We start from the raw sequence: 10,427 nt of genomic DNA on the forward strand, positions 1-10,427 counted from the left end.
GTGTGAGGTGTAATGTGTGTTTTGATCTTCAGTAAAGTTTCTTTTATGTATGTAGGTGCTCTTGCATTTGGAGCATAGATGTTCAGAATTGAGAGTTCACCTTGGTAGATTTTTCCTTTGATGAGTATGAAGTGTCCTTCCTTATCTTTTTTGATTACTTTTTTGAAAGTCGATTTTATTTGATATTAGAATGGCTACTCCAGCTTGTTTCTTGGGACCATTTGCTTGGAAAATTGTTTTCCATCCTTTTATTCTGAGGTAGTGTCTGTCTTTGCCACTAAGGTGCATTTCCTGTATGCAACAAAATTCTGGTTCCTGTTTGTGTATCCAGTCTGATAGTCTACATCTTTTTATTGGGGAATTGAGTCCATTGATGTTAAGAGATATTAAGGAAAAATGATTGTGGATTCCTGTTATTTTTGTTATTAGAGGTAGAATTATGTTTGTATAGCTATCTTCTTTTGGGGTTGTTGGAAGATTACTTCCTTGCTTTTTCTAGGTTGTAGTTTCCCTCCTTGTGTTGGCATTTTCCATCAGTTATCCTTTGAAGTGCTGGGTTTGTGTGAAGATATTGTGCAAATTTGGTTTTGTCATGGAATATCTTGGTTTCACCATCTATAGTGATTGAGAGTTTTGCTGGGTATAGTAGTCTGGGCTAGCATTTGTGTTCTCTTGGGGTCTGTATGATGTGAGTCCAGGCTCTTCTGGCTTTTATAGTCTCTGGTGAGAAGTCTGGTGTAATTCTTATAGGTCTGCCTTTATATGTTACTTGACATTTTTCCCTTACTGCTTTTAGTATTTTTTCTTTGTTTCATGCATTTGATGTTTTGATTATTAAGTGACGGGAGGTATTTCTTTTCTGGTCTAGTCTATTAGGTGTTCTGTAGGCTTCTTGTATGTTTATGGACATCTCATTCTTTAGGTTAGGGAAGTTTTCCTCAATAATTTTGTTGAAGATATTTACTGTCCCTTTAAGTTGGGAATCTTCACTCTCATCTATACCTGTTATCCTTAGGTTTGGTCTTCTCATTGTGTCCTGGATTTCCTGGATGTTTTGGGTTAGAAGTTTTTTTGCATTTTGCATTTTCTTTGACAGTTGTGTCAATGTTTTCCATGGTATCTTCTGCACATGAGATTCTCTCTTCTATCTCTTGTATTCGGTTGGTGATGCTTGCGTCTATGACTCCTGATCTCTTTCCTAGGTTTTCTATCTCCATGGTTGTATTCCTTTGAGATTTCTTTATTGTTTCTATTTCCATTTTCAGACCCTGAATTTTTTTTTAATTCCTTCATTGTGTTTTCTTGCAGTTCTTTAAGGGATTTCTGTGTTTCCTCTTTAAGAGTTTCTACCTGTTTACTTGTACTCTCCTGTACTTCTTTAAGGGAGTTACTTATGTCCTTCTTAAAATCCTCTATCATCATCATGAGAAGTGATTTTAATTCTGAATCCTGCTTTTCCGGTGTGATGGGGTGTCCAGGGCTTGCTATGGTATGAGAACTGGGTACTGATGATGCCAAGTAACTTTGATTTCTGTTGCTTATGTTCTTGCGCTTGCCTTTCACCATCTGGTTAACTCTAGTGCTACCTGCCCTCACTGTGTCTGACTGGAGTCTGCATTTCCAGTTATTTTGCTTGTGTCAGAACTCCTCAGAGTCCAGATGTCTCTGTGGTCTTATGATCCTAAGCTCCTGGGTGGAAGAACTCCTGGGACTCAGGCCACCTCTGGGATCTGGAAATCCTGCTGCTCTGGGTGCAGTGGTTCCTCTAGGATGGCTCAGGATACAGTGTCTCCACAAGTGCAAACCAGCTAGGTGTCTGCTGCTGTGAGTGCAGTGGCTCCTCTAGGATGGCTCAGCATTCAGTATCTCCACAGGAGCAGACCAGTTATGTGTCTGACCCTTCCAAAATGACCAGGCAGGGGTGGAAGGGAAGTGGTATTCCGGAGGGGTGGGGTTTGGGTGGCTAGTGGATCCTGAGTGTCCCTGGCTCCAAGTTGTATCTCTGGGGCATAGGGAGTGGGTCTGGGTTCTTACCCGCTGCTCTGAGTGCAGTGGCTCCTCTAGGATGGCTCAGCATTCAGTATCTCCACAGGAGCAGACCAGCTATGTGTCTGACCCAACCAAAAGGACCAGGCAGGGGTAGAAGGACCATTTGTATAGTCTTAAGTGCTGAAAATATCCACTTTAAAACAGAATTGTGGGAGATCTTCATTGATTAAGTCTGGGAGCAAATAACAAATTATCTGAATTCTATTCTTATATATTTATTTAAATACTTATTATATGTTTATTATACATTGATACTAAGGAGGATTCAAGCATAGTGATTGTGCTCAAGAATAAAGATAACTCATATCCTCACTAAATCTCTGCCACTACATTTTCCATATACTGACTTTCCAAGGAAAATCGCAATAGTATTATAAGCCTTCATTGCTAAGAAATGCCTGGCATAGTAGAAAAACAAAATATAATTAGTAAGTGTAGGCCAAGAGATATTTGAACCTAGAATCTCTCAAATATAACTCAGTCGGTAGAGGACTTCCAGCATTCACAAAGCCTTAGTTTCAGTGCCCCAGCACTGCATAAACCAGATGTGGTAGTACATTCTTGTAAGCCCAGTGCTCTAGAGTGGATGCAGAAGAGCAAGTTCAATGTCATCTTTGGCTACATGCGACACTATCTTCAAAACAAAAACTTTAGAAGTGATGAAGGGAATTTAGAAGAGCTTCTTGTTTGCTGACCCTATGCTCTTTTCAGGAAATACCTAGAAGATGTTTCTTGATGGTACCGAAGTAAATCTGTTTCACAGTTAATGGGAGGAATCTCTGAGGCCTACAGTGACATAAGCCTCCTGAGACACTCAATGGTACCATGAACTGTGATACAAAAGCAATGGCTGCTTACTACAGATGGGACTGTGGGTGCTCACAAACAGATTCAAAGAACAGAAAGACGCATTGGCCTCTGCAACCCATACAAACAGCTCTGACAAAAGCAAAATGCACTTGCCGGTAAGAAAATAACGGCATCTAATATAATAACAGGATTCCTTTATAGTTCCCAAATGCTCTCCTTTCTGTGCTTAAAGCAATCTCCTCAGAGGCCCTGTCAAAGGGGAGTGTCTCTTTAGACAATTTGCCCGAGGTGCTTATGTTTAAAACTCCCCCTGAAGAAAGAGCCCTGTGAAGACATGATTCTTAAAGAGGAGCAGGTTGGCTGCCTTTGCCAAATGTGAACATGAGAAATGGGATTTAGAATTCAATCTATTCTAGTTCCTTGAAAGGATTCTTCTTCTTGGTATGAAATAATACTAGAACTCATTAGGAACGGCTGAATATAAAGTAGGAATTAAAAGGGATATCCCATTCTTTTCTGAGTTAGCTTAAATATCTTTATGTACACAAGTTTTGAAGAATAGTTTTAGAATTAATCCATAGTCATGGAATATAATCAAACCCAAGATTCTAACTTGGGAGTGGAAAAGAATGGAGAGTAAACTGCAGAGCACAGCTTCTGCCATGTGCCCTCCCTGCTCTGGAGAGTCTCCTCCCTCTGCAGTCCCTGCAAATAGAACAGAGATTTGGGTGAAAGTTCAGGCCTTAGGGAGAAGAGTTTCCTGGCACATTATGAGTGATTGGCTACTAAGTCCTTCCACAGGAATCCTCCTTTACTGTCTTGTCTCTTCTAATGTCCAGTTTTAATGCCTCTGCCCATGGTTGCCAGGCCTCCCTCCATCTTTGTTAACAGGAGAACCTAATTGTTGGCCTTACACAGCATCAGGAAGAAGGTGACCTCAGACTTTCTATTCCAGCCCCAACTTTCTCCAGAAGTCCAAACAGGACTAGATGAGAACTACTTGTCACCGCTAATCTAGTGCTTGGTTAGCTTCTTTCTCAGAGGTAGGCTGACCGAAATAAAACCGCTTTCCTCTGAAACCAATGGAAGAGGAAAGAACCTCGCCCACGCTCTCTTACCCCAGTCATGCCACAGCAAATTCTTTCTTACCCCACATTCTGTCTCTGGTCTGCTCTAAGACACTTTCTATATCAGAATTAGGCTTGTCATTATCTGTGAGAAAAAGCACAGCCCTGACCATAACTTCTCCCTCAGTAATAAAAAGAAAAATCTTCGTAACTTCCCCAGCATCCCCTACACACTTAGTTTTCACCCTCAAGACTTGTTTCTTGCCTGGCAGTGGTGGCACACTTTAATCCCAGCACTTGGGAGGCACAGGCAGGCGGATTTCTGAGTTCGAGTTCGAGGCCAGCCTGGTCTACAGAGTGAGTTCCAGGACAGCCAGGGCTGCACAGAGAACCCTGTCTCAAAAAAACAATAAAAAAACAAAAACAAAAAAACAAAAACAAAAGAAGACTTGCTTCTTGTTGCTTCCCTGTCAGAAAAAAATGCTCATGTGTTTATCCTTCCCCAAGACATAGGCAGTTAATGGTTGGTGGAAAGAAGGGCGCATGATGTCAAGCTCCTGTCTAAAAATAGAGAGTTAACAATTGCTGGAAGAGTGATCTTTTCCTTTGTAATCTAGTCACACATAAGTTATGCATGCTCCTGTAGTAACCTCCCACCTGTGACTGTCAGCAATCCTAACAGAAATCATTGTTTTCTCCAAGCTGCACTTTAGAGGAATCATTTCTTCCAGTTGTCCTTCATCCAAGATGAGTAAATGTTTGTTTGTCTCTACAGTAAAGTTTGCCCGTTCTCAAACATGCAAAGCTGTTTTTTTTTTTCCACCATGTCTTAAACATACAAATCTAGTTCTTTTCCTACCACTTCACAGTTGTTAGTCCAAATCCGTGGAACTGTCTTAACCCCAATCGTAGATGGCTAGCTCCCTCCTTTCATCCACAGATCCTTAAATGCTACCTCCTCCAATGGATTGTTTTAACCATGCTTCCACACGAAGTGTCACTGTGTCCCCTTTACTCTATGTTTTTGTTTCGTTTTGTTTTGTTGGGTTTTTTTTTTTGGTTGTCTACTTTTTGTTGTTTTTTGTTTTTGGATATAGTTGGCCTCTGCATGAAGTAATATTTAATTTTACCTACTTATGATTTAGGTCCTCACTAGAATGCAGGTAGTTTATCTTACTACACTCTGTCTCTAGTAACAAGAACAATGTGTCGAATATAGAAAACAACAAACAAAAGAAGACAAAAAGCTACAGAAGAAAACTTGTTGTGTTGGCTATGACCGTGGAGAACTCTACGTGACTATGACAGAAACTGTCCTCCCAGCTACTGCCTCACCACCTGTTTGCCCTGGTAAATTGTGTGTGTTTAGCACTTATATATGTGCATGCTTTTGTATCTGCATGTGAGTGCATGCGTACACATGTGGTTATATTTGCATGTGTGCATGTGTTTATGTCTATGCCTTTGGGAATATGTGTATGTATATGTGAGTATGTGTAAATGCATGTATGTATATGAGTATTCAGGTATATGTACATCTGTATAAATGTTTCCGTATATGTATGTTAACTCATGCATGTGTGTATTCTATCTATCTATCTATCTATCTATCTATCTATCTATCTATCTTGTGTGTGTGTGTGTATGTGTGTGTGTGTGTGTGTGTGTGTGTGTGTGCTCAGAGAAGGCAGTGTTATATCTGAAGTGCTCCAGGAGTCCAAATCAAGAATCGCAAATAGTGATCTCTATTGATTCTAATGCCAGAGAAAAGAGAATTCTTTCTGCTAAAGTTCAAGTTTCCAGGAAAACCGAGATCAGCAGTGTTCATTCAACCTGCTGATTTACAAAGAGACACTTGGATATGCATCTGAAAAAAACAAACAGAAAACTATGTATAAGGTCACTACATTTTATTTTTCAAGAATGAAACAGGAACAATGTCAAAATGAGTTTTCTCATTTTGATTAAGCAATGGAAAGGCGCTATTAATGTAACACAGCAGGAAACGCCTTGGCCACAGGTAGAAATGTATAATCTTAGAATGCAGTATACAGAGTTTGCTTATAGGTGCTAGTCACAGCAGGAGACACCTTGACCACAGGTAGAAATGTACATTCTTAGAATGCAGTACTCAGAGTTTGCTTATAGATGCTAGTATCTCCTTACAACATTGAAAAGAGAGAATAAGATTCTAAAAGAATCCACAAAATATGTTCTGATTGTCTGTGTAGTTTGTTCAAAAACAGAAGAATGTGGTGTGCAGAAAGACACCCCTGTGCCTACAGAGACACATTATATTATGTACTAGTGGTTCTTTGATATCCTATGCATCTTTGTCTTCTCAGATGAGAAGGGAGGGAAATATTCAGACATTCAATTACTTTTTAACATTCAAAATCAGTTCCAGAAAAATGAAATCAATGCAGACACCGTGAGCCCTCTTCACGGGGGGGGGGGGGGGGGGGGGGGCTTATTTGCCTCCCCACCCCCAGTAACTTCAGCTTGAACATTGTGTATGGAGCATAACCCTTGGTGGAGATTGACTCTAATGATTTTGAGAAGTAAAAAAATGAATACTTCTGTCTGTAGGCATTAAAACTACACCAAGCCAACCTACCATGTGATACCCTGAATTGTTTTCCACAATCTGAACTTATGTGTAGACAGTAATACAGAAATGTTGGAGACCAGTCAATGTTGTGTGTTCCAAGAGTCCACAAACACCTTCCTTACCTTTCTTGATTAAATTCAACACATTCATCATTAGGTGTCAATATCACAAATCAAGTAAGCATTCAGTGTACCTTCCCTAATGAGCACCAGAGTTCAGCAGCACCACACCCTGTAAACATTAGAGGTTCTCCCAGTGACAGTGTGGTGAACTGAGAGATGGCCATTGCTGGCAGTTTATAGTGTTACAGAGCTACCTCAAAACTCATTATCACTAGCTTGGGGAATGAAAAAAAATACCTCAAAATTTGAAGTGTAGTGTCTACTAATTATTGCTTTCCATGACTGTATATTCAGAAGTCCATCACGGAAGCCCTGAGTTCTGTGTTTTCTGTGTATATAGATGGAATGGAATATAACAGAAATGTGTTTAACTTCTCATAAAATTCATGGGCATTCATATCACAATAGATACATTATGCCCAAAATACTGCTCATGGTCAAATATCAGAAAAATCTGTACTCCACATTCACCGGAGTTAACCTGAGTGGTCTTTCTTCCAGGGATCAGCAGTGTTTTCTCAACATGCTTGACAAAGGAATTGGGGCTCTGACTTGAATAGTCTCCATCCAGTTCCCTTGGAACTGCGCACAGTTCAGATTATTCCCGTTGCATTGCTGTGTAGAGCTGAGTGGACGTCTGAGCTACATACTCCTTGGCAAGTATGAGAGGGAAACTGTTTAGGTTCCAGACGTAAGGGCCAGCTTCACCTCAGTTCTCCACTCTGCGTGTGTAAGATCACCTTGAGAAGAAATTTGTTGTTGTAAGATCACCTTGAGAAGAAATTTATTGTTGTAAGATCACCTTGAGGAGAAATTTGTTGCTGACTGGGGAGAAACTAAAAGCATCCCCCCTTGCCATTTACAAAGAAACAGCTTTCCAGTGACTCGGCTTTAGCCACTGAATGACCATCATGTGTTAGTGAAAGTTCTGTCACGTGTAAGTTTTAAGGGACCATTAGCAGAAGCACTTTAATGCTGAATAAAGCAATTTACTGGGAGGTAAAGAAATGTAAATAAACTCCCAATAATTAACTAATTCACGAGTTTGCTTTCTTAAGAAACAAAATACTCTTAAATATTCTATATAAATATTAAGCCAAAAGGTTCTGGCAATTTTTGGAGATCTGGAGGTTTGACTCGGGATGAAAGTGGAGCTGAGACATATCCTGGGGTAAGAAGTTAACAGTTTTGTTAATTCTTTCCCCCTAAGCAGGAAACTGGCTTTCTGGGTGTACACCATCTTACGAAAGGTAAACTGCAGCTTACTGCCCTGAATTCAGGTGCAATACTTTATTGAATTCTTTTAAAGGAAGCATTTCTGTCCACATGCCAGACTGGTGTGGGTAAATAGAGTTTAGAAACTAATATATTAAGATGGTGGACAAACTGATCATTTTATGCTGAGGTAACTGAAAAAAAAAAACCCTCCCAGAAAAGGGCGATTAAAGTGACCCACCAAGGATTATCATCTGAACAAACCTTCAGGTGCCTTTCTGTTTTTCCATATATGGAAGTGAAAAAGGAACTTCAAGTGTCTGAATTATGAAAGAGACACCAAATTCATCTATGGGAAGATTTTAGGGATTAGTTTCCTGGGTTTAGACTGATAGATAATGTTCTACCTTGAATATCAAGGGACCAAAGAGAGTTTAAGCTTGCGTATGTGCACTCACACATTCGTGTATGTGTGTGTGTGTGTGTGTGTACATGTATGTGTGTGTGTGTGTGTACACATGTATGTGTATGCACATGCTCCAAGTTTCCATGTATAAGGTCACTTGCCAAACACACACTGCTTGCTTATCCAATGAATAAACCTCTTAATGTCTTCCTTTCTGAAGACACAAAAAGACTCTTTCCAAGTTATTTTCAGCATCATTTGTATGTGCAATTGATATACCATGAAGAACACTGGTAGTGCATCATTTGTATGTGCAATTGATACACCATGAAGAACACTGGTAGTGCATCTGATTTGGCTGCTTGTTGGACATACTTTAGAATGGAAGTTTCTTTCCCTGAACAATAATTATAATTCGGTTTATACATTTTCAACTCCTTTAATCTGACTGCCTTTGTGTATCATGAAAAACCCAACTCAGTCTCACTGGGTGTCTTTTCTATTGTTGAGGTTTGAGTGTATCGCCCAGTAACTTGGAATGGGATCAAGTTTGCATTCAAGAAATCAAACTCATATCTTTGAGGTAATCACTGATGAATGTCAAGAGACAATTGTGTCAAAAGACACTGACCAGGAAAAATGGCTCCAGCAGCTAAACAGGCTTACTGCTCTTGCAGAGGACTAGAGATTTGTTCCTAGCACCCGAGTCAGGCAGCTCACAACTGTGTGTAAGTCTAGTGGCAAGACATCCTACATCATTCTCCAACCTCCATAGGCACACGGGCACATTACCACACACAGACATACAACCATACACATATTTCAAAATGATATAAATATTTTAAAATGAACAGGAAACACTAATCTTAAATACAGTGATTTGATTCTATCTTTTCCAAGAATCCTTTTTAAAACCAAATTTTTTCCAAGATTTGGGTGGAAAGAAGTCTTTCAAGATTGCCCTGTGGGCTAATTCAGAAACTTTCTCCAAGCCTGGCAAGCTGAGTTCCATCCCAAAACCCATGCAGAGGAGAGTCTCAGTCCTCCTCAAATCTACACACACACACACACACACACACACACACACACACACACACACACACCATGGCATGCACAGGGTAGAGGATGAACACACATGATAAACAAAAATTTAATGTTTAAACTTTTAAAGAAAGAAGGAAGGAGAAAAGATATACGCGTCTCTTTCCCTCATGAGATTCCTTGGCATTGCTGCTGTCTTGTTGGTCCCCGGTGCTCACTGAAAGCCTGAGGTCCTGACCACTGCTTCCTTTCTTCTGCAGGAAGCACAGTTACTAGAGGTGGGCTGACAGCAATGACATCATCTGGAAGATTGTTAAGACCAGCTGAATCAGAATCTGGAGTCTAAGAGGAACCCCTGGTGATTTATAAACACCTTGCAGTACAAAGCACTGTGTCTAAAGGATTATGTCACAGGCTGGTATGCTTTCAAACATGATTTTAAAAATACTAAAAAGATTAAGGATTTTGAAAAATAGAGGTGGAAGAAAATATAAGAGAGTTTTATCATTGGACGCAGTGGACACTGAAAGTCTGCCAAGCATCAGATGCCATCCTACCAGACGCTATCATTGGATGCAGGGACCGCAACTCTGGTAAGGAGCATCTGACTCTAGTAAGGAGAGTCTGATGCCATCCCACCAGACTCTCCCAACACAGTCACATTCAAGGGTCAAGCCAGAGCAACTCAGGACTCTGAACTCTGGCAGAAGATAAAACAAGACCAGCTTTACTATTATCTCAACATTTTGCCTACAGGTGTGCACCAAAAAGGAGAATCTAAGGCAAAACCAAACCTATCAGGCTTACAAAACCGGGACCAATGGTGTGTCCACTGACGTTACAGAGGCTTGACTTTGTGAGTAGTATACTGAAAAGCCATAAGGCTGGTAAATTTCTCTTAGCTTTTTGATAAATGCTGAACTGTGCCCTAAACTACGCATGAAGCTGGAACCCCAAGAGGCTACGAAGAATGCCTTAGAGACCTGTAAGAGAGGGAAAGCAAAGCCCACTGGACTGTTTGAATATCTTTCTAGAGTCATTCCTTTGCTTGGTGATGCCCGGCTGTGAATTGGCGTGCTAGTAAGGGATCAGGTAGAAAGAAAAAC

Source organism: Grammomys surdaster, unplaced genomic scaffold, assembly GCF_004785775.1.
Source record: "Grammomys surdaster isolate TR1022 unplaced genomic scaffold, NIH_TR_1.0 125996, whole genome shotgun sequence".
NCBI classification, from domain to species: domain Eukaryota; kingdom Metazoa; phylum Chordata; class Mammalia; order Rodentia; family Muridae; genus Grammomys; species Grammomys surdaster.